Source organism: Wyeomyia smithii, chromosome 3 (genome assembly GCF_029784165.1).
Source record: "Wyeomyia smithii strain HCP4-BCI-WySm-NY-G18 chromosome 3, ASM2978416v1, whole genome shotgun sequence".
Classification (NCBI taxonomy): Eukaryota; Metazoa; Arthropoda; class Insecta; order Diptera; family Culicidae; genus Wyeomyia; species Wyeomyia smithii.
Genome location: NC_073696.1, coordinates 150,148,543 through 150,170,740, shown reverse-complemented (window position 1 = coordinate 150,170,740; position 22,198 = coordinate 150,148,543). Strand labels below are relative to the sequence as shown.

General features: G+C 40.3%; 1 protein-coding gene across 7 annotated transcripts in view; it reads right to left on the bottom strand.

Annotated features, from left to right (window-relative positions):
• Positions 1 to 19,709, bottom strand: part of LOC129727094 (uncharacterized) — a 358,152-nt gene extending 338,443 nt beyond the window's left edge. The window contains exons 1-3 of one of the 7 annotated variants that reach the window (XM_055684561.1): positions 19,552 to 19,709; positions 19,344 to 19,480; positions 19,268 to 19,303 (exon numbers count right to left, since the gene is read on the bottom strand). The gene's annotated coding sequence lies outside the window, so the exon portion shown is untranslated. Of the gene's footprint in view, positions 1 to 19,190; positions 19,213 to 19,267; positions 19,308 to 19,343; positions 19,531 to 19,551 lie in introns of those variants that run through there. The other 6 variants (XM_055684547.1, XM_055684548.1, XM_055684546.1 and 3 more) reach the window with 6 other exon arrangements.
• Between the last annotated feature and the right edge of the window lie 2,489 nt (positions 19,710 to 22,198).

Genomic DNA, 22,198 nt, shown 5'->3' with positions numbered 1-22,198 from the left:
AATATGGCTGCCAAACAGGACTCGACTCGTTCACAATTACACTATTCGCATCGCAAACATCGACCGCTGCTGCAAATGATTCTTTCACTGTCCAAACTTGTTTTTTCCTCGCAAATACTTTTCCGCGATTTCTAACGACGCCAGAAGTATTTTCAGAACACCACGATGGCTTCTGACACCATGTTTTATTATAAGAAAAAACACAGATACTTCCTTTTACAAGACACTCTTATTATACATCCGAACGGCACGGGCCTATCCAAAAGACTCTCTTTGTTTAGCCTAACAGGGCTGTTCAAATATGGCGCTCTGAAGGAGCAACTAAAAACTACGTAATATAACAGATACCTATGGTTATGTTCAAACTGAAATATCACAAAAACACCAAAAAACACTTCTTTCAAATTTTCAGAAAATAGAGATTTTTTGATGGACAATTTTTAGAAAAAATCATGGTTTGCTAATACTTGCTACCCACTGAGATATCTACTAATTGTAATTGTAATTGTGTAGTATAGAAGGGGGCCTAGGGCCAGGTCTCCAGTGTATACACCGTCCATGCTTTACTAGTAGTATAGTGGAGATGGAACAATAAAGCGATCAGGCGGATCAAAAAAGTATTGTCCAACTTACTGATTTGAGACAGAACGGCAATACTAGATTTTTGCACGAATCATTGTAATTGTTGCGAACGCCCCTCGTCAGTGAGCACACCTTCAAGTCGACATGCCGACCGCGACAGATAACGCAGATCTGTCATCGGATGCTGAAGTAAGAAGGAGATCTACTCCAAAGTATAAAACTCCCTTTTACTTGGAGATCGCCGACCAGTGCGCACGTGCGAAATTTATCGCTACATACCTACTTTGTCCATAGTGGTTAAATATATAAATGTACCTAATCTTAGTTGTTAATAATTAATTCAAAAGTAAGGTAAACTGAAATTCTACCTAAATTAAATTTAGCTGTAAACTCTTTGTAGGAAAATTAATTCAATCGACATATTGTAATTCGGGTTAAGCGAGCACAAAAGCCACGAAACGTGAGTGATATAAAAACTTATATATTAGATCACATACTTCATCCTGTTCATTTACAGGAAACTTTAACTCGACAATAATAAATCAGTTATAAATTTTCGGAACTCGCTTTCTATTCGTTGCAAACGCAACATCTTAAAGTTTCGTTTTACCCGGATCAAGTGAAGCGCCTACAATGCCGCGGCTGTCGGATGCCGAAGATGATAGCATCGAACAAAGCTGCCCGCTCTGTAGGTTTCCAGACAATAGCCAGATGGTCAGCTGTGACGAGTGCCGACAGTGGTACCATTTCTCCTGTGTTGGTGTGACCGAAGCTATTGCCGACTACGACTGGAGCTGCCAGGATTGCCTACATGCCAGATTTCCTGCTTCAGTGTCGCAAGCCGTCACGCAATCACCAGAACATTTGTCTCTCGTTAATTCATTCGCACGATCAGTTGCCTCGGTTTTACCTCCAGTTCCAGAAGAACAAACCATGTCTGGTAATGAGCTCCCTATAAGCCAATCTTTTGTTTCGCCGGTCGCTCTGGCGTCAACAATTAGCGCAGAATATTCCGTAGCGGCCAATCAAAGCTTTGTGAATTCTATTCCGCAAACTGTGCCTGTTATGACAGCTGCACCGTCGGTACCAGCGCGATCGAATCTCATTTCTCAATTACCTATGGAACTGAGACTCCGCTACCTCGAAGAGGAACAAATCCTCGAGAGGAAACATCTGATGCAAAGATACCGTCTACTAATAGATACGCCTACAGTGTTACATCCAAACTCGACAATCCCAGTGCCTAGATTCCCTTGTAGCTCAGAGCCGATTATTCGACCTTGCACATCTTCAGGTTCTCAACAACGGCCTCCGGCCAGTTTACCAACCGCCCCAGTGTTTTGTAACCCGCAGTCCCAATCTTCGCCGGTGTGTTACTTTGGAAATTCAAGCAGGCCGGTTGGATCCAGTGCTGGCCCACAGTGTTTTCCTTCGCTAGTGTCGTCTCGTGCAAACGTTCCATACACGCGTCCGCTTGACCCGTCGCTTGCTACTAATGTTGGGAATGAATCCACTTTACTTAATAGAAGCCAGATAGCTGCTCGTCAAGCCGTCTCAAAGGACCTCCCGGAATATAACGGTGACCCAGAACAGCGGCCGTTATTTATTGCTGCTTTCGAAAGTACGACGCGTCTTTGTGGCTACACGATAGAAGAAAATATGATGCGGCTGCGAAAATGCCTCAAGGGCAAGGCATTGGACGCAGTCAGATGTCAGTTGTTGTATCCGAGAAATCTGGAAAGTGTGTTAGCGACGCTAAAAATGCTTTTCGGTCGACCAGAGGTTATAGTTCATTCTCTTATCCAGAAGGTCCAGTTATTGCCTGCACCGAGAGCAGATAAACTCTGTACTTTAGTTGACTTCGCAATTGCCGTTAGGAATATGGTAGCAACACTTCAGAATTGCAACCTGGAAGAACACCTTTGTAACATTTCTCTCATGCAAAGTCTCGTAGACCGATTACAACCCATGATTCGGCTTAACTGGGCAACACATCGTCAAGGTTTACGCCAAGCTTCCCTTGCCGAATTTAGTGCATGGCTCTACACGCTTGCTGAGGCAGCAAGTACGGTAACTATTCCACAAGGTCAAAATGTTGCAGACAAATCTAGAAAGACGCGAAAGGAAGACGGTTTTTTGAACGCACACATTGAGTCGACTTACCAGCGAAATACTTTTACAGGAGGTCCCAGTTTCAGTGGATGTTCCGTTTGTCGAGGAAAATGCGATGCGGTGGAAAATTGCAAGCAGTTTCTGGTACTCGATCATTCATCTCGATGGAATGCGCTCCGCGAACATAAGTTGTGCCGCTGCTGCCTTGGTAAGCACCAGGGCCCGTGTAAATCCGCTAAAGTATGCGGTAAAAAAGGATGTACGTTTAAGCATCATCGGTTGCTGCACAACGATGCAAAGGATAAGCACTCCTTCAATCCCACTTCCACTGAATCGGGTCGGAGGGAGCAATCTAGTGGTGGTAGTAAGCATGACGCCACCGAGTATGTTTGCAACACTCACAGAAGCAACTTTAATTCGGTCCTGTTTCAGTACGTTCCGGTGACGCTTTATAATAAAGACATGCATATTGATACGTTCGCCTTTCTCGATTGTGGATCATCGTTGACGCTACTAGAGGAAGGACTGGCTTCAGAGTTGCATCTAAAGGGAGAAAAGCGTCCGCTTTGCTTACGTTGGACCGCAGACACCTGCCGTTATGAAAATTCGGCCAAGAGAGTCTCGCTCGATATTGCGAAAATAGGAAACGGTAACATAAAGCATCGACTGACTGATGTTTACACCGTGAAGGAGTTGAAGCTTCCTTCCCAGTCTCTATCGTTTGCAACGTTAGCCTCGCAGCATGCACATCTGCAAGGAATACCTGTTGAATCGTATGAAAACATTCAACCACGTATCCTTATCGGCATGAACAATATTCGCGTAGTGAATCCTTGAAATGTCGTGAAGGTGCAGTACACGAGCCTGTAGCAGCCAAGACGCGATTAGGATGGATGGTATACGGAATGTGCCCCACGGGAAATAAATCGTCTTCAAACATTGCACCACACAGTTTTCATATGTGTCATCATTCAACCGAAAATGATGCCGAATTAAATTCTATGGTTAAGGCTCATTTCGCTCTTGAAAATTTGGGAATTTACAAACCAGAAAAGATGTTACTGTCTACAGAAGATGCACGTTCAACCGAGCCTATGCGATCAGTGACAAGATTCGAGAATGGAAGGTATCGAACAGGGCTACTGTGGAAATTCGACGATATTCGACTTCCTGACAGCAGACCGATGGCACTACGCCGCCATAAATGTTTGATGCAGAGGATGGGACGCGATTCAAGCTTAGCTGACACACTCAAAGCAAAAATGGGCGAATATATTCAAAAAGGCTACGTTCGCAAGCTTTCACAAATGGAACTGCAACAGTCTAGGGATCGCATATGGTACTTGCCAATTTTTCCCGTGTTCAATCCGAACAAGCCGAATAAGGTCAGGATCGTCTGGGATGCGGCGGCAGCTGTGGCAGGAGTCTCACTCAATGCCGTCCTCATGAAAGGGCCCGATCTTCTAACAGCATTACCGATTGTATTGTACAGATTTCGGGAGCGACCGATTGCAGTGTCTGGAGATATCGCTGAGATGTTTTTACGTGTAGCGATGAATGAACGAGATCAACACTGCCAGCGAATTATCTGGTGCGATGAGGAGGGTATGCCTGCCGAATACGTGGTAACGGTAATGACGTTTGGCGCCAAATGCTCACCGAGCTGCGCCCAATTTATAATCAACGAGAATGCGGCACGTTTTGCAGAACGCCTTCCCAAAGCAGTTGAAGTCATTAAGAACGGTCATTACGTTGACGATATGTTAGTCAGCGTCGACACAGAAGAAGAGGCAATAAAGCTAGCGAAGGATATCCAGTACATCCACCTACAGGGCGGCTTCACAATGAGAAACTGGATCTCAAATTCAACATCCGTCATGCAAGCACTGGGTGAAACTGGAAAGGCCGAGAAAAGCCTGAGTATAAACGATGAAACGGTACTTGAAAAAGTCCTCGGAATGTGGTGGGACACTAGGACGGATACATTTCGCTTCAAGCTCTCCACTGAGCGTAATCGAAACATTTTGTCTGCTAGCAAAAACCCCACCAAACGCGATGTACTGCGCGTGCTAATGTCAGTCTACGACCCCCTCGGGCTGATAGCACACTACATGATTTATCTGAAACTGCTGTTCCAGGAAATATGGAGGGCGGGAACTTCATGGGATGACGAGATTGGCGACAAACAGTTAGTAAAGTGGCGGAATTGGCTGCAGCTTTTGGTGAAGGTTGAATCCGTGCGAATTCCTCGTTGCTACCATGTATCTCCTTCGGTTAATGAGCAACGTACAATCGAGTTGCATACGTTTGTGGATGCCAGCGAACTCGGTTACGCAGCAGTTTGTTATTTGCGGTTCGTTGAGGGAGATAAAATTTGTTGTTCGTTAGTCGGTTCGAAATGCAGAGTAGCACCTATTAAATTTGTATCCATCCCTCGGCTTGAACTCGAAGCGGCGAAAATTGGTGCCCGTTTAGCAAAAACCGTTATGGATGGACATACGGTTAAGATTGATAGGAGGTTTTTTTGGACAGATGCTCGTGACGTAATGTGCTGGCTAAAGTCAGATCACCGAAAATATTCCCAGTTCGTTGCCTTTCGCGTTGGGGAGATTCTAGAAATCACAGATGTCGAAGAATGGAAATGGATTCGTGGGAAACTAAATGTTGCCGATGAAGGCACGAAATGGGATGGGCTACCAAGCTTTGATATTAACTGCCGATGGTTTGCGGGACCTCCTTTCTTATCGAAACCGAGATCGGAATGGCCAGAGGCATCGATCAAAGAAGACACAAACGAAGAGCTCAAACCAAGCGTGCTGCATCATCACGTCCAGGTGCCCGGAGGAATCTTGTGTCCACAGAACTACTCCGATTGGGGCCGTTACAACGACTTACCGCTCTGACGCAACGTTTCCCTGCCAATATCAAACGAAAACGGAAAGGTGAGTTCTTGCTGCGAGGACCGCTAACAAGCCAAGAACTGCTTGCAGCGAGTAATTTTCTATATAAGCGCGCTCAATGGGAATGCTACCAAGAGGAAATGTCTTTGCTTTCTGCGGGTAAGCTAAATTTTCCGAAAACCAGCTACTTACGAAAACTTAGCCCGTTTCTCGACGACGCTGGAGTAATGCGTATACAAGGCCGCATTGATATTTGTGATTTTGCTGACGAGAAAACACAATTTCCGATTGTGCTACCGAGACGTCATCCTCTTACAAAACTAGTGCTTCAAGATCTCCATGAGAGGTATCACCATCAATGCAATGAAACACTCGTAAATGAGGCTCGGAGGAAATTCGAAATTCCAAGAGTGCGTGTGGAATGCGATAGAGTTCGTAGAGAGTGTATCCGTTGTAAAATCCGTCGTGCTAAACCTGACCCTCACAAAATGGCAAACCTATCGAAAGAGCGGTTAGCGGCCTTTGTTAGGCCGTTTTCTTACATATGGGTAGACTTTTTCGGCCCGTACCAAGTCGTCATTGGGCGACGTACTGAGAAGCGTTACGGTGTACTGGTTACTTGCTTAACGACACGGGGAATTTACATCGAGATAGCCCATACCCTCTCCACAGATTCGTGCATAATGGCTCTCCGTAACTGTTTTTCTAGACGAGGAACACCACTGAAAATAATAAGCAATCGAGGTACCAATTTGGTGGGAGCGTCGAAGGAGCTCAAAACAGCTTTGGATCAAGTCGACAGCGACAAAGTTGTTCGTGAGTTCACTACGACGTCTACTTCATGGATCTTCAACCCCCCGGCATCCCCGCATATGAGAGGCATATGGGAGAGGATGATACAGACGGTTAAAAAGATCCTAGAAGAAATTAAACCGAAACGCTTGCTATCCGACGAAGTCCTTAGGAACCTTATGGCAGAAATCGAAAACATCGTGAATAGCAGACCCTTGACGCATGTTCCCGTTGACGGTGAATCGTCTCCCGCTCTAACACCGAACCATTTTTTGGTTGGATCATCGAACGGTTCTAAACCTTTGGTGCCGTACGACGATAGCGGTTTGGCTTTGCAGCACTCGTGGAAAACATCGCAAATACTGGCAAACTATTTTTGGAAGCGCTGGGTGCACGAGTATACTCCCATAATTACACGCCGGGGAAAGTGGTTTAGCGCGGTAAAACCTATTGCTGTTGGAGATATTGTCATCGTCGTCGACCCCAACTTCCCGAGGAACTGCTGGCCGAAAGGAAGGATTGTCGCAGTGAAGATGTCGAAAGATGGCCAAGTGCGCTCAGCAACGGTTCAAACCGCGGCTGGGATTTACGAAAGACCTGCGGTGAAACTGGCGGTGCTTGACATCGGGCCAAACATAAGTAAGCCGGACCAGGGTCCAACTACTGAGGGGGACTGTTGCGAACGCCCCTCGTCAGTGAGCACACCTTCAAGTCGACATGCCGACCGCGACAGATAACGCAGATCTGTCATCGGATGCTGAAGTAAGAAGGAGATCTACTCCAAAGTATAAAACTCCCTTTTACTTGGAGATCGCCGACCAGTGCGCACGTGCGAAATTTATCGCTACATACCTACTTTGTCCATAGTGGTTAAATATATAAATGTACCTAATCTTAGTTGTTAATAATTAATTCAAAAGTAAGGTAAACTGAAATTCTACCTAAATTAAATTTAGCTGTAAACTCTTTGTAGGAAAATTAATTCAATCGACATATTGTAATTCGGGTTAAGCGAGCACAAAAGCCACAAAACGTGAGTGATATAAAAACTTATATATTAGATCACATACTTCATCCTGTTCATTTACAGGAAACTTTAACTCGACAATAATAAATCAGTTATAAATTTTCGGAACTCGCTTTCTATTCGTTGCAAACGCAACAGTAATTGAGCATGATATCGTGCAACCCTCAAGCACTTCCACTATCTCATTTCGAGTAAATCACTAGCTATACATAATAAGACATTGGTTGGGATGCACTTGTAATGCATTTAAAAAATTTGATAAAAATAATAATGATATTAAAATAACAATAATAATAATATTAATGTCTGACTCATTATTGTATAGAAGAAGAGAAAAGAGAAAAAAGGATATAATAAATAATGGTACACTAAGGCCTCTGCCAGGCCGAACGCCAACGCGAGCGATCGGGCGAAACTCCTGCCGTAGGCCAATGAACAGCTCTACCTATGGCTGTTTATTTACCCGCGGCAAGAATCCCGACCGACCGCCCGGGTCAGCATCCAGCATGACAGAGGCCTAATGTCTCCTCTTACGCCGTTTTTCTACGCCTTTTTACGCGGATTTCGGAATTTATGTGTTTTTACGCGGTATTCCCTGCATATAGAAAGACTTCAATAATGTCAGTATGAAATCAACAAAATATATTTTGTATATTTTTATGGACTCAACAACTCAAAACTCACAGTTTCGAGTAAACCGTTTTTGAAATCTTTTTTCATTTCCGTGAAAACTTTAAATTTTAAGACTTCCTGTTTTAGTTGAACCTGTTCAGGTCGATAATGAGCAAGTTATACGAGTTGTAATCTCATTTTGTGGTCTTTTTAGAATATTTTAAATTTGAGCTATAAAGGCACATATCCTTAAAACTCTGGATTTTTTTGTGAATTTTGAAACGGGTCTTTGTGAGATGAAATTTAATCGTATTTAGCATCGTTTGCCATTGAAAATTCAAAATTTAAAGCCGCGCCAACACCGAATCTAACCTACGATTTATTTTTAAGGAACAGTAGAAAAAAAGAAAGACAATATAGAAAGAAAAAACAAGAGAAGAAAAAGAAAAAAAGCGAAAAACAAAAACAACAAAACGGTGGTTTGGTCCACGTGTGAGATCCATTCTTCAAAACTAGCGTTTTGTAAAATAAAAGCATATTTTAATAAGTAGAAAAATTCTCCCACATAAAAGATAGCCAAGAGAAGTCATAATAGGAAAAAGGAAAAGTAATAGATGGCCAACTCTCTTCATCTCCCACTCCCATCCGCCACCCGGGAGTACGCGCCCTATAGGCTAACCACCAAGCCCAGGGTGCTACCCGCTGAGATATCTACTGCACAAAATTATGTATTTTTTCAAACTTTGTGTATTATTTTCACTTAAGTACTTCAGACACTTCTGTACTCGGAAGAAAACGACGTAATTATTCAATTTCTATCGAGAAAAAATTGTAAGAAAGTATTTCAAGTGAATTCATAAAATTATCACAACAAAACGTGAAATTCAGACAAAATTTATAAAAACTCGTAGATCTCTGAAACTTGAAGAGTTAGAAATTTTGTATATTCTGTAAAGTTTCATGGAATTTAGAGATCTACAACTTTGTCGAATACCGCAAAGCTCTAGCGTGTAAAGGAAAGAAGTTAGCATCGCAACGCCACCTTTGCGGCTGAATTCCGAACCAATTCAAACATTCAAAATGACGCCCTAACTATACCAAGAAACTTTGTTGAAGATCGGAAACCGATTGGTCAAACCCTAAGAGCGCTATTAATTTCGTTCCGCTAGATTCCATTTCTGGCCCAGTGTGCATTGCAGCGTGCAATCAAAACTGCAATGCTGCTACTGATGGTGATTGAGAGTTAATCTCATGAATATGATTACCATAAAAACCATAACTTACTCAACAAGAATTGAACATTTTTGCAACGGTTATAAGTTATTTTTATTTATTTTTTATCTTCGATATTCACCAAATAATCGTGATCGACATAATATCGAACGAGTAAATTCCTGAAAATACTAATCGATAGAAAAGTAAGAGCCGGCGGGTGCTCATAATTTTTTTGTCCATTTACTAAGATCTATTCAGAATCTTTTTTTACATTTCAACATTGTTAGATATTTTAAATGAAGGGAGGACGAGAATTAATATACGTAAATCACTGAACAATCGAATTTATTGTGTCTGTAATTACAGTAATTACAGTATTTAGTCCCACGTCACTGTCGTGTCTGTCGTACATTGAGCGCTCTATCGTTAACAGAGCACTCAGAATGCTCACTCGATCGGATGTTTTTTACTGGACAAGAAAAGAAGAGCAGGAATTCAAGTACCTGAAAAACGAAGCGTTGAAGGTAATTGTTAAGCTAGGATACTTCGATCATAGGGACAGGACGGAATTGTATGTCGACGCAATTTATAGGGAGCTCCACGAATAATTGCGTGTGCATCGAAAGCGCTTACACTTGGCGAACAACGATATCCACAAACCCAAAAAGAAGCTCTTGCGATTGTGTGGGGTGTCGAACGCTTTTGTTATTACTTGACTAGTAAGCAGTAATGAGTACATTTTTGGGGGCCTACATAGAACGAGTAGGAGATCTATAACCCGTGCAGAGGCTTAGCCAGATTGAAAGAATTCCTGGCAGGCTCAATGTTGCAGTTGCTTTGTCTCGGTTGATCAACAGATCACAAATGGACGAGCCATTTGATGAAGACAATGATAAACACATGTTGTGTTTTTTTTGGTTGAAACCCGAGCCCGACCCGAACCCCAAATTTTTTTCTTTGATCAAACATGAACCCGACCCGAACCCGAAAATTTTATTTGTGTGGATCCCGAACCCGAAACTCTGAAACCCGAACCCGAGATTTTTTTGGGGGTTGATTTTTTGTACCAATTTGAGGCTGCCCTGAAGCTTTAAACTTCGAATGGTATTGGAATGTTAGCGATTTTTACTGTTGCTTGAAATTTGACATCATTGTCTTATAAAAATACTTGTTTTATATAGTCGGGTTTCGAGTTTTCAGGTCAAAACCCGACATTTTCAAACCATCTCTAGTCGGTATGAATCCCAGGCTAAAAATCTAAAATTGCTGGATTCGTTGGTGTTCAAAGAGGACCTGATAGTGCTTCCCCAAAACCTACGACAGAGGGCGCTACAAACAGCCCATTCGGGTTGCGGTGCAACTAAAAGGATTCTCCGTGAGTAATTCTGGTGGCCAAACATGGCTAAAAAAGCCGAAGAATTTGTTTTGAAATGCCAGACATGCCTAGCTATTTATTTGTATTGTGCCGTGTCAAATAAATGTTGTGAACAAAAAAAAAAGCCTAGCTATTTCTCAAAGGAATCCACCAATACCCTAATTAGCCGTCAACTCCCGAAAGGTCCTTGGGAGATACTACAAATAGTTCTCCTATCCATCCAAGGTTGTGGTTCCGGACATTTTCTTATGTGCGTAGACACATATTCGAGATATTTGCACGCTGTAGCGGTAAAACATACGGATGCCAAAACTACGAATGCCGCTCTTTGCAATTTTTTTTTTCTGTATGGGGTCTTCCTTTAGCCCTCCAGAGCGACAATGGGCCCCCGTTTCAGGAAAGTGAATTTGTAGACTATTGGGAGGCAAAAGGGGTGAAGAGTTTGAAATCAATTCCGCTTAGTGCCCAGTCAAACGGGGCAATCGTTGTCTCTCGATTACCAAGGTGTAATAAAATCAGTATCAGCGGCGTTGGAGGAAAAAAAAAAGTTGGAGCGACGCGGTCGAAGAGTACGTACATACACATAACACTCGTAAACATCACTCGCGGTTAGGCGTCACACCTTCCGAACTACTCGTCGGATGGCGTTACCGAGGGACATTTCCTAGTTTGTGGGAACACAAGAGGACCTTGGATAGACATGCTGTTCGAGAGAACGACGGTTTCTCTAAACTAACTAGCAAAAAGTTCGCCGACCAGCACATAGGAGCAATGGAAAGTAACGTTAAAGTTGGTGATAAAGTCGTAGTAGCAATCAATCAACGAACTAAGACCGACCCATCATTTTTGAAAGAGAGATTCACTGTACTCACTCGAGAGGGAGCGAGGGTAGTGACTAGAACGGAGCACAGCTATCGCGTAACGTACAGGATGTCAAAAAGGTACCAGGCGCAAACTGTCGCGATGACGAAGTCGATAATACTTCTTTTGAGGACAAGGTACTAGGAGATCCTAGTGTATCATCACCGGATGTTTGTAATTCTTAAGGGAGATTAACTAACGCTAAAGTTTGTGACTTTTTCCAAGAACAAGGCTAGTAGCGAACTTGGAGCAAAATAATAGTGATTTTAGTGACTTTTTTCATTAAAATAGTGACCAAATAGTGACCAAAAATATACAAAAGAGGATTTTGAAATTTATTGTTGAACCATAAATGAATTAAATTTTATCTGAAATTTATGTCTTTAGAACATAGGATGTGCAATGATTTGTTCTCATAGAAAATAACTAAAATCTGTATCATAATTTCACATTGAAATGGTTGTAATAACAGCTTGTTCAATATATTCGAATACAACTTTTCGAGTTATAAGTATTGATGAAAGTACGTGAACGAATGTATGCACTCTCGAATACGCATTGGTGTGTTGGTGGTCTGTCAGTTGTATTTAGTTCTTGATGTGCGATGTAACAAATCCGGAAAGTCGTAGTAAAACGATTTTTGGTCAGTGACTGCACACAATATTCAAACATCTCAAATCATGTGAAGCTAGGCGAGATTTCGTTTATTAAACCATCGAAAAATACAAGGAAACATTCTCTTTGGGGGATCGTTGAAAATTCTGTCGGCCACGATCTGCAAGGATGCCGCATGTCGTAAAATTGTGACTGTTATGAAGAAGCGTGTCCGGCGAAATAATAACGTTCAGTTTGTAATTCCCACCCATTTGAGTATAACTAATGAATAGGTCCACAATATTTTGGCCGATTCTTTTAAAAAGGGAGGGTCGATAGAGTGAAAATGATACTTTCACAACTCGCTGTTCGCGAGTTCATTGTTTCTAATGAGAAACTATTTGGCCTGAAGTGTTACTGGTTACACAAAACAATCGAATGTGGGCAGCAGCAAGAGACAACATTTCAGAGTTCTAAAGTAAAACGAGTTATCCGAAATGGCTTAACAGGACGTTTCTTTTCGTTCGCGGTCACTAGTCTCAACGTTTGTAAGTTTGATCTAAAAGTGAGCTTGCTGAACCCTAAGAGAAGAGTGGCCAAGTGGCTTCTTTCTCTTCTTCTTTGGTATGAAACATATCCCCGGTTGAACATTATTTTCGTTTGCCTTACGCAAAATTCAGTGCAACCAGGAAAATTTATTTATTTGATTTTATTTTTAATCAACAAAAAGCACAACAATGAAAATTAGACTACAAACAACATATAAAACAATACAACAAAATTTCGTCTATATTTACATCATCATACTTCTATTGTCAAACTTTTTCTTCTTGTTTTTCTCACTTCTCCAGACTTTATTCGAAGCAGTTGCAGACATTTTTCAAAAACATCTGGCATCTCTGATCCGTGATCCGAAAAAATTTCGCTCACGCGGGCAAAAGTCTGTAAAAATCTGCACACATTTTAAGAAAATCTGCGCAAATATAGGGAGACTCTGACAAAAATCTGCAGAAAGCGTGGAAAACTGCAAATATCTGCAAATCACTAAAAATCTGCACACGGACTCCAAAAATCTGCGTTTTGCAGACAAATCTGCACATTTGGTATCCCTGGTCAGCAATCTTTATTTACACGGAAAACGAAAAGTACCCATTTTCATGTCGATTTCACTCAACGGCGTCGTTCCGTGCAGAAGCCAATTTTGAGTAGTTGTATATTAATTCAATAGAAGGTATATAGCACTAAGAGTAATAATACGTAAAAAATACCCAACGTTTAGTTCAATCTTTTAAACTATGCCTTGGGTAGGTTTCAGTTAATTTCATTCGATTGAATCAATATTATATAATAATCTATTAAATCTATCTCAAAACCTACTCACGTACCTTCTAATTTGGTGTAACTGCCTTTATTAATTTCCCCTTTAAGTGCCTCCATTACTAGCTCCATTCTCACAATGCAATTTTAATCGGGTTATGAATTTTAAACCAGTTTGATTTTTCATCCAATATTGGGTTTAAACTACTCATTATTGACTTTTTGTCAAAACACCATTATTGAGTAAAAGCATGTTCAAAGTAAATTAAGTTGAAATGACTCAGCAATAGCATTGCAAAACTACCCAACACGTAGGTTGTATAAGGTTTACATCATTTCAGGTAGTTTGTACACTCCGGTTGGGTAGATTTTGTTTTCCGTGTACTTTTCGCCAGCATACCGTGCTGCCAGTATTGTGAATGATATTTACAATTAACAATAAAGTATACCTAGAGGTGTATACTTTTACTGGGTCATTAAATAAAGGAGTGTTCCTCTATTGCAGAGTACAGCTTTTGTGATGGTCTCGGGAGCAATTTGCAAGCGAATAAACTTCCTCCGATTTTCATTTACAAAGACGCCGAATTTTATGCTGCTTATTATAAAACGGTAGTTTTGGAAAAAAACGTTACCCCGTGTCTTCGAAAACTCTTCAGAGCTAATTACTATATGTTCTAGCAAGACGGTGCATCAGCGCATACTGCGAACATGACTCGAGGTTGATATAGGGACAATTCGAGGGACTTTTTGAATAGAAATAAATTGCCGTTAAGTTCACCTGATCTCAACTCAATAAACTTTTTTTACTAAATCTCCAACTTGTAAAACGGTTAAAGCGGTTATCCAGAAAATCTGGGAATCCGTGCCGCCTATGACAGCTTCGAAAAGCGTTTGAAGTTGGTTAAGCTAACTAATAGCGAATTTCTTTATTACTCTGTGTGCGGGCAAAACTGCCGAGGAATAATGAAACAGCATCGCCATTTAAGATGCAAGTAAGAAAGAGATGCCAGATAATTGTTTACGAACTTAGCACGTGCAGTGGTGGGTTGAAGCTGATAAATTTTACAGTGCGCTTCGGGCAGCACGGCAGGTCAAAACTGGGTCGAAATGGAGCGAATAAAGAAGGGTTTTGACAGCAGTTAGTGCGCTTCCAGGTCAAAACGAGGTGAGCTGGTGGAATAAAGAAATTCGCTATAAGGGAGGGGTTTTTCAAAATATTTTAAAAATAGCATTGTTCGTTCCGAAAATCTGCAAAAACAATACTAAGCCTGTTTGTCACATCAATGATTTTCCACGCATATTTAACCCACTTGACATTTTCTAATCAAATTCGTCCCACTCAACACTCGTTTGTTTGATCTGAAGCATGGGACAAATATGCGTAGAACGGGTTATCATTATGGAATTTCGAAATGGTATCTGGTAAACACCGGTAGGTTCGGATGATTGAAAGCAAAATCCTACGAATTGAGACCTCAACACGACTAAGCACAATATAAGCTCGAAATTTTTGAATCCACTTCAACCAGGAGGAACAGTTGATTTGAGACAAGCAAATCAAACTACAAACGTAATTTCACGCACAACACTGGTTTAAGACGCGAGGAGCTTGTAGAATAAACCTTTACATTCCGTTGCAGCTCTTAGACAATTCGTTCGTAACTATTCTGCACTGTTCACTTCGATGAGAAATTTGAAAACATTGCCTGGCATGAAACTTCTATGATGGAAAAGTTACCAAAAATGCCTTACAAACCGAACTGTCCAAATATTCTGGAAATGAGAAGCAAGCTTTCTAAAGTATGTTGCAATACAACAATAGTTAAATAAATATATTTAAAGCTAAAAAAGTGACTTTAGTGACCATTTTGTCGTAAAATAGTGACTTTAGTGACTTTTAGCGTAAATGGTGACTTTTTAGTGACTAGGCTCAAAATAGTGACAAAGTCACTAAAAAGTGACTCGCTACTAGCCCTGCAAGAAAATAAAACGACAGGAAAGCCTGAAATGGCACCTTCAAATGATCGCCAAAGAAGGGCAGTTCGGAAACCAGCTAAACTCAATGATATGTATTTATTCCATATACAGTCGCCGTTCGATAACTGCCAGACTTTTAACTGCAACGCTTTTTAACTGCAAGACCGAAAACTCCAACAACTTTGCAGTTATCGGACCGCAATCCGTCAAATATGATGTCAAAATCATATTTGACATTGAAGGGACAGATCTGCATTCGAAAATGAAAATTGTTGAATCTCTAGAAACATTTCAAAGGGAATCTTTCATTTCTCTCGATTTTTTTTTTGATTTCGTTTACTTGTCTCTTCATTCTAGGTGGGAGATTATAGATCTCCACTGTTAATCAATGAAGCAAAATCACCATGTTATGTGGTTCACGTTCCGTAATTATTATAAGAGAAAAAAATATCCCTGGTGCATTGTTTGGCAGTGCATAGTAGATCACGAACAATATTTTGTGACCTAGCGTTAAATAGACCATTTTACCAACTGACAGGTGTCGCTTATATTGATGTTGCTTTTACTCGCGTAACGTCAGCGGTTTCGAGCTTTCTGTCAAAATTTCATTCATGAATTGAGTTCAGAAATGTCTCGTGAAATAGTCTATTGTACTGATGAACCTAATCGTCGCCTACATATTGGTTATGTAAAGTAGTTACTAAAACGCAATAAACTATAATGCGGAAACATGAATATCAAACTGATTGATCGAAAAGCTCGCCTATTTTAGTTTTCTGCTATTTTTTCCACTATTCCATTTAAAAAAATACATATCGACATCATTGAAAATAAAAATGATAGTGACGGACTACCCTCTAAATTTTGGCATGTGTCTTAAGTGTTGCAGTTATGAGCGGGGGCCTAGTGTGGTTGGTAACGTCTCCGCCAACCACGCTCGACGCCTGGGTTCGAATCCCACCGCCGATATAGGTGTCGATGGTTGTGAGGTGGCGTGATCCACTCACAACCAACCCAACTGGTCTAGATTCAATCCTAGCCGACACCGGGAGATTTTCTGAGGCGAAAAATCTCTGGGATCACGCCTTCCATCGCATGAGGAAGTAAAGCCGTTGGCGCCGGTCCGTTAATAAACGGGTCGTGAGTTAGGGTCCTGGGTGTGGAGTCGCCTCCCTGGGCGTCGGTGATTGGCCACAACAGTGGCGGAACTAGACCGACGGAAAATAAGCGAGAATAAAAAAAAAAGTGTTGCAGTTATCGAACGGCATTCGAAAACTGCAATGTAAACATGTTGCAGTAATCGAACGTCGACTGTATTTGAATGAAGAGTAGATTCAGCATGAAGGTGGATGTAGGGAACGAGAATGAGAGAGAGAGGGGGGGGGGAGAGAGAGAGAGGGGGGGAGAGAGAGGGTGAGAGAGAGAGGGTGAGAGAGCGAGAGAGAGAGAGATTTCGTATTTTATGTAAAGATGTGGTAGAGAATTGTTTAATTATTGTCGTGAATTTCGTTTTGAAGAATTTGTCAGTTATACCAAATACTTCGGTACGCGACTTAGCTGTTTTTTTAACGGAGCAAACATTTTCCTAAGCTATAGGTGTTCTTTCATATTTGCTTCCACTGCTACGTGGAAGCTGTCCGTTATCACGAACGTGTGATTTTGAATTTATCAGTAGTATCAAATGTAAAAACAAAATTTTATTTTATTTTGAGAGGCGCAGTTGGTACATTGTGTTATGCTTCTCGACCAAAAACTTGTTTAATGAAGCACGAGAGAAGGTCATTTATGAATTGACCAGCGATGGATTCATTCCAAACGCAAGCTATAGCACCGCCATCGATTTGCAGCAGTTTGTTTTTCATCACCGGACGTAGCTGGCTACGGGACTGACTTGACTGACTTCTGGCTACGTACCTTAAAAGTTATCGCATGTAAGTCCTAGCTTATGATTTTTAACAAATTTTAATCAAATTTCAATGTTTATGCAAGTTTTATGATGTTAGATTGTCATTGCATTACTAATTCTGTTGATGGTCTCGATTGAAAAAGCACTTAAGTGCAAAATTTCACCTAAAGCATTACGATTTTCAATTCATGTTTTCTCGTCAGCACCAAAAAGCAAATGGGACGGACTTGCTATAAGCGGCAGTATACCTTGCGGTATTTTTCATTATTCGGTGAGACGAATATTCGGCTGAACACATCGTTGATCGTATGATAACAAAATAACCACATGGTTATTGTAGAAGTTTAAATTGATATTTTCGCTTTTATTGAAAATCCGAAAATGGTTGAGCTATTGCACAAGAAATAATTAATGTTGCGCATATTGAATGGAGCACGCTGATCCAAGGCGCACCTACTTTTGTTTTTATTTGACTTGTCAATTAAAAATAATGGTTTTTGAGGATTATGGTTCGTGAACATTATTGCAAATTTTGTGTTACAACTACATTTTAAGTGCTTTTGCAAAGTATGCAGTGCATGCAATTCTATGAAATAAGAAAAATGAATGAGAACTGAACTGGCGGTACCCGGATGACTGTCCCATAAGGAAAAACAACACGTTGAGAAAACGGCGATTTGATACTATCCGTGAATTTTCTGATTTCCAGCTATTACATCCAAAATCCAATGACCAGAACAGTTTCATGGCACCACAAGTTTAACGTTGAGAACAAAAAACCATGCGTGGAATTGGCTTTACGTTATATAACCTGAGAAAAAAACAGTATGGGACAAAATATGCGGGTACATATCGAAAGTACTCGCATATTTTGTCCCATCCCATATACATTCAACCAGCAACCGGCAGTATCACCGGCAACGTAGATTGTACTACAGAAAAATAACATTAGTCTAGTTAATTGATTGACATACTTCCATATGCCTAAAGTTATCCGATATACACTAATCTGGAGCAAGATTATATGTTGTATCACTATGCAGTGAGACTGTAATGCGGGTACTTTCAATATGAGACAAACACAACTTGGTATTTTTTCCATGTTTTTCTATACAAAAGTATGAATTTTAAATTTTTTTAGGAAAATATGATAACAATTAAGTCGATTTCCGATGATAACTCAAAAGTGACAAAAATCAGTATGGGACAGTTATGCGGGTACCGGCCGTGAAGATGTGACTTTGGCTCGGAAAAAATATACCTCATCAAAACGGGACATGAGCCATTGCGTGGAGATTGCGGTTCATGTTCCGTCTGAATGAGGTATATTCCTCTCTGGACCTGAGTCACATCCTCAGTTCTCGTTTACTCCCGTTCATAAAACTTTATGCACTGCGCTCTTATATTATAGGGGTCTTCACATCGAGCTCGTATACGAATACCCAGCCGTAAACTGTGTATCTTCCATTACTCGTCAATAGAGGTGAGTATTTTTACGGCTGGGTATTTGTTTACGAGCGCGACATGAATACCCATTATGGGTATTCATGTCGAGCTCGTAAACAAATACCCAGCCGTAAAAATACTCACCTCCATTGACGAGTAATGGAAGATACACAGTTTACGGCTGGGTATTCGTATACGAGCTCGATGTGAAGACCCCTATTATTTTCTGATAATCATTGGCCACTATTCGGCTTATTCGGCCAAATAATGTAACAAACTATCCACATCCGGAATCCACGTAAACAAACGTGTAAATTTCGGAATCCGCGTAAAAAGCGACCTTAGTGTACTTCGGAATGTTTTGCATTTGACTACTTAAAAATCTTGTGAAGAGAATTGCTGTGGAAGTGGTCCGATATCGTGTGATAAACCTTATAATATATGTAAATGCATAAGTATTTATTTTGCATGTACCTGAATTAGGAATAATGTTAGCTTTTGGAATTGTTGGACATGATCAAATATATTGTTTAACTGATTCTACCACATACCATATAGTATTTCCTTATATATATATATATATATATATATATATATATATATATATATATATATATATATATATATTATCAGCTTTCTGATCTGGTCGTTTTACAAGAGAACTAAATTCAATTTCATTATTAAGTTCACTCCACGTTTTAAACTGATTTTTCTTTAACTTTTTTTAACCTGGGTTAAACAAATCTTAGTTGGAGCGACACATTCTAGAAAAAAAATTTATTATCAAAACACATTCATATCCCGCTCATAATCATAACACTAAACACTGTGTAACCTTCTTTCTGTAGAGACTGATTTGCAAATGGCCACATACAGGGTTGCCACATTTCGATTTTTTATCATAATTTGAAAATATATACTAAAATTTTTTTAAAGTACAAACACTACATATGTATAAGCATGTACCTGTTATCTAATGAAAACAATGTAAAAATGAATTTGAGTGATTATTCGAAGATGGTATTGTGAACGCAGAGAAAAATCGGAAGCGGCGAGTCGCTCGTCTGACAGGGATTTTCCAGCGAATTCAACGACAACAATTGATTCAACATAAAATGTCCCGAAATGTGCCACTGTAATATTTTCTAATAGTTTTGAATGTATTCTAGTCGCAAAACTATGTCAATTTAATCAAAGAACATTAAAACTGCATTGTACTGTGCGAGAAATAATCAAACAAAATGACATCGCTGGAAATCTTTGGGTCGCTGGACTCACCAGCGAATTGCAGAGTAGTGCTGCAGCGACAATATTGTGAGTTTCTCTTAAGCCTGTAGTACACTCTTTGTCTAATGGTCAAATATTTGACCTTCTGACATAATGGTCAAATTTATTTGACATCATGGTTGTTGTTTGCCCGTGTTTGCCCCATGTTAAAATTGGAGAGTGACAAACAATTATCTTTGACCAAATTTTTATCTGTCAAAAAGTGCCAAATATTTGACGCTTGGTCAAAGAGTGTAATACAGGCTTTGAACTTAAGGGCCGAATACCAGGGGTCTGACGTTTGATGAGTATCCCGTATTCAAAATCTAAATGCAATATGGCGTCATTTGTTCAGTAAACAACTTGAAAACTATGATTTTTCTCGACCACAGTGCAGTTCTTACATGAAGATATATTAACGTGTAAATGGTGTTACCACAGATAACAGATATCCAAGCTAGAACAAAAAACTCCAGAAATCGAGGGTAAGATTTCAAATTCTTAGAGCAAGCCCACCCGTGGCTCAATTGAAGTTTCTAAAGCTAGTTTGGCAACTCCCACCATAACGCGGCAACCGCACCGGGCGTTGCTATGTTGGTTTGGGAAATAGCAATCCCCACCTCGGGTAATAGAGATAAGTGACTTTTCACCTACGCACACTAATGAACGTGTAAACTCATGTAAAGTTGCTTTTGTTTCCTCCAAAGTGTAAATCATCGCATCTCGTTGCTCCGACTTTTTATCACTTTTTACCATTTTTGGTCGATAATGTTCAGCAGCTTCCCCCGATTCATGATCACGAATTGAAAATTCATTCAGAAACGAGTTTAGAGCTTATAATAAGTATTCAACTGAATATTTGTCCAGCTGCCAAAAACATAGCATAGCAAACAAAAAGGCGATTTGTAAATACTTTCCTCAACTAGGTGCACTAATACCAGAGCCGGATTTACGATTGCGGAGGCCCGGGGCCCAGTTTACAGTGGGGGCCCCGAAAAAAAACAAAACCGTTTTTTATCGTACGATTAAATTGTATTCAAAAGTTACCAAAAATTTGTTAGATTTTTTTTCAAAGAATTTATTAATTAAATAATCAACATTCAACTCTTCCAGAATAACGAACTCTCAACTCAACAATGCTAAGTTCATAGTCGTACGCAACCTATTTTCAATCATCTTCATCTTCGAAAAAGACCTTTCTCCAGTTACGCCTTGTTTAGACTGCGCCGCATATCACCTGATAACGCCAGATGATATCGGATATCACTTCGGGTGTTCACTCTACAGTCAGATGATATGGTTTGACATTTACTTTAGTAATTGAAAAGAGAAGAAAACAAAAACAGATCAAGACAAAAACAAGACAACAAGAGCAATGTAATTACGATAGAGATTTCAGCTAGTTGGCTCGCACCAACGCGAACTCTTATAAGCAATTGTCAAAATGTGCGGGATGACAAGAGTAAAAATGTTTCCTTCTATCTATTTCGCATGCAACGCGAATTTCGAAATTTGTAGGGTTGCGTCAAATGTCTTTTGGCCGTGTTGCCAACTGCGGCAAATCTGGTTTTTATTGGTTTTCGAACATGATATCCGCGATACTAGTTGCCGAGGTGATTTCCAATGACAGCTCGATTGTATGGAATATCAGGTGATATGGATATGACATGGTGCTATGGCCTCGACAGCACGAATGGCCCGATATCAGGTAATATGCAGTGTAGTTTGAACGGGGTATTAGGCTCAAATAAAATGATTTTTGAACGCACTAACGAGTTTATGATTTTTTTCTTCGTGTAATCTTTTTTTTTTTTTGAGCTCCACTTTGATATACACGCGGGGTTTTGTGGCGATCGCACATTTTGAACAAATGTAATAATAAATGTGGTGCTTGCTTACTGTTTACAGCCAGATCTGAAATCTGAAAATTTTTTCTTGATATCTAAAAAAATTCTACCGCAATTTGAAAAATTGTGATCCACAGGTAAAAATTTGCACACGATTTGAAAAAGACTGCTCAAATATAAGGCGACCCTGGCAATAATCTACAGAAACTAGGAAAAAACTATCTGCGCACGGACAAGTAAACTTATTTTTATTTGGAATCAACAGCAATGCATTAAAAAAACTTCTAGATTATGTTCTTTCTCCGCTTAACCTCCCATGCGCGCTGGCTCGATTCAAACGATGTGTTAATATGTGTCATTCCAAGAGAA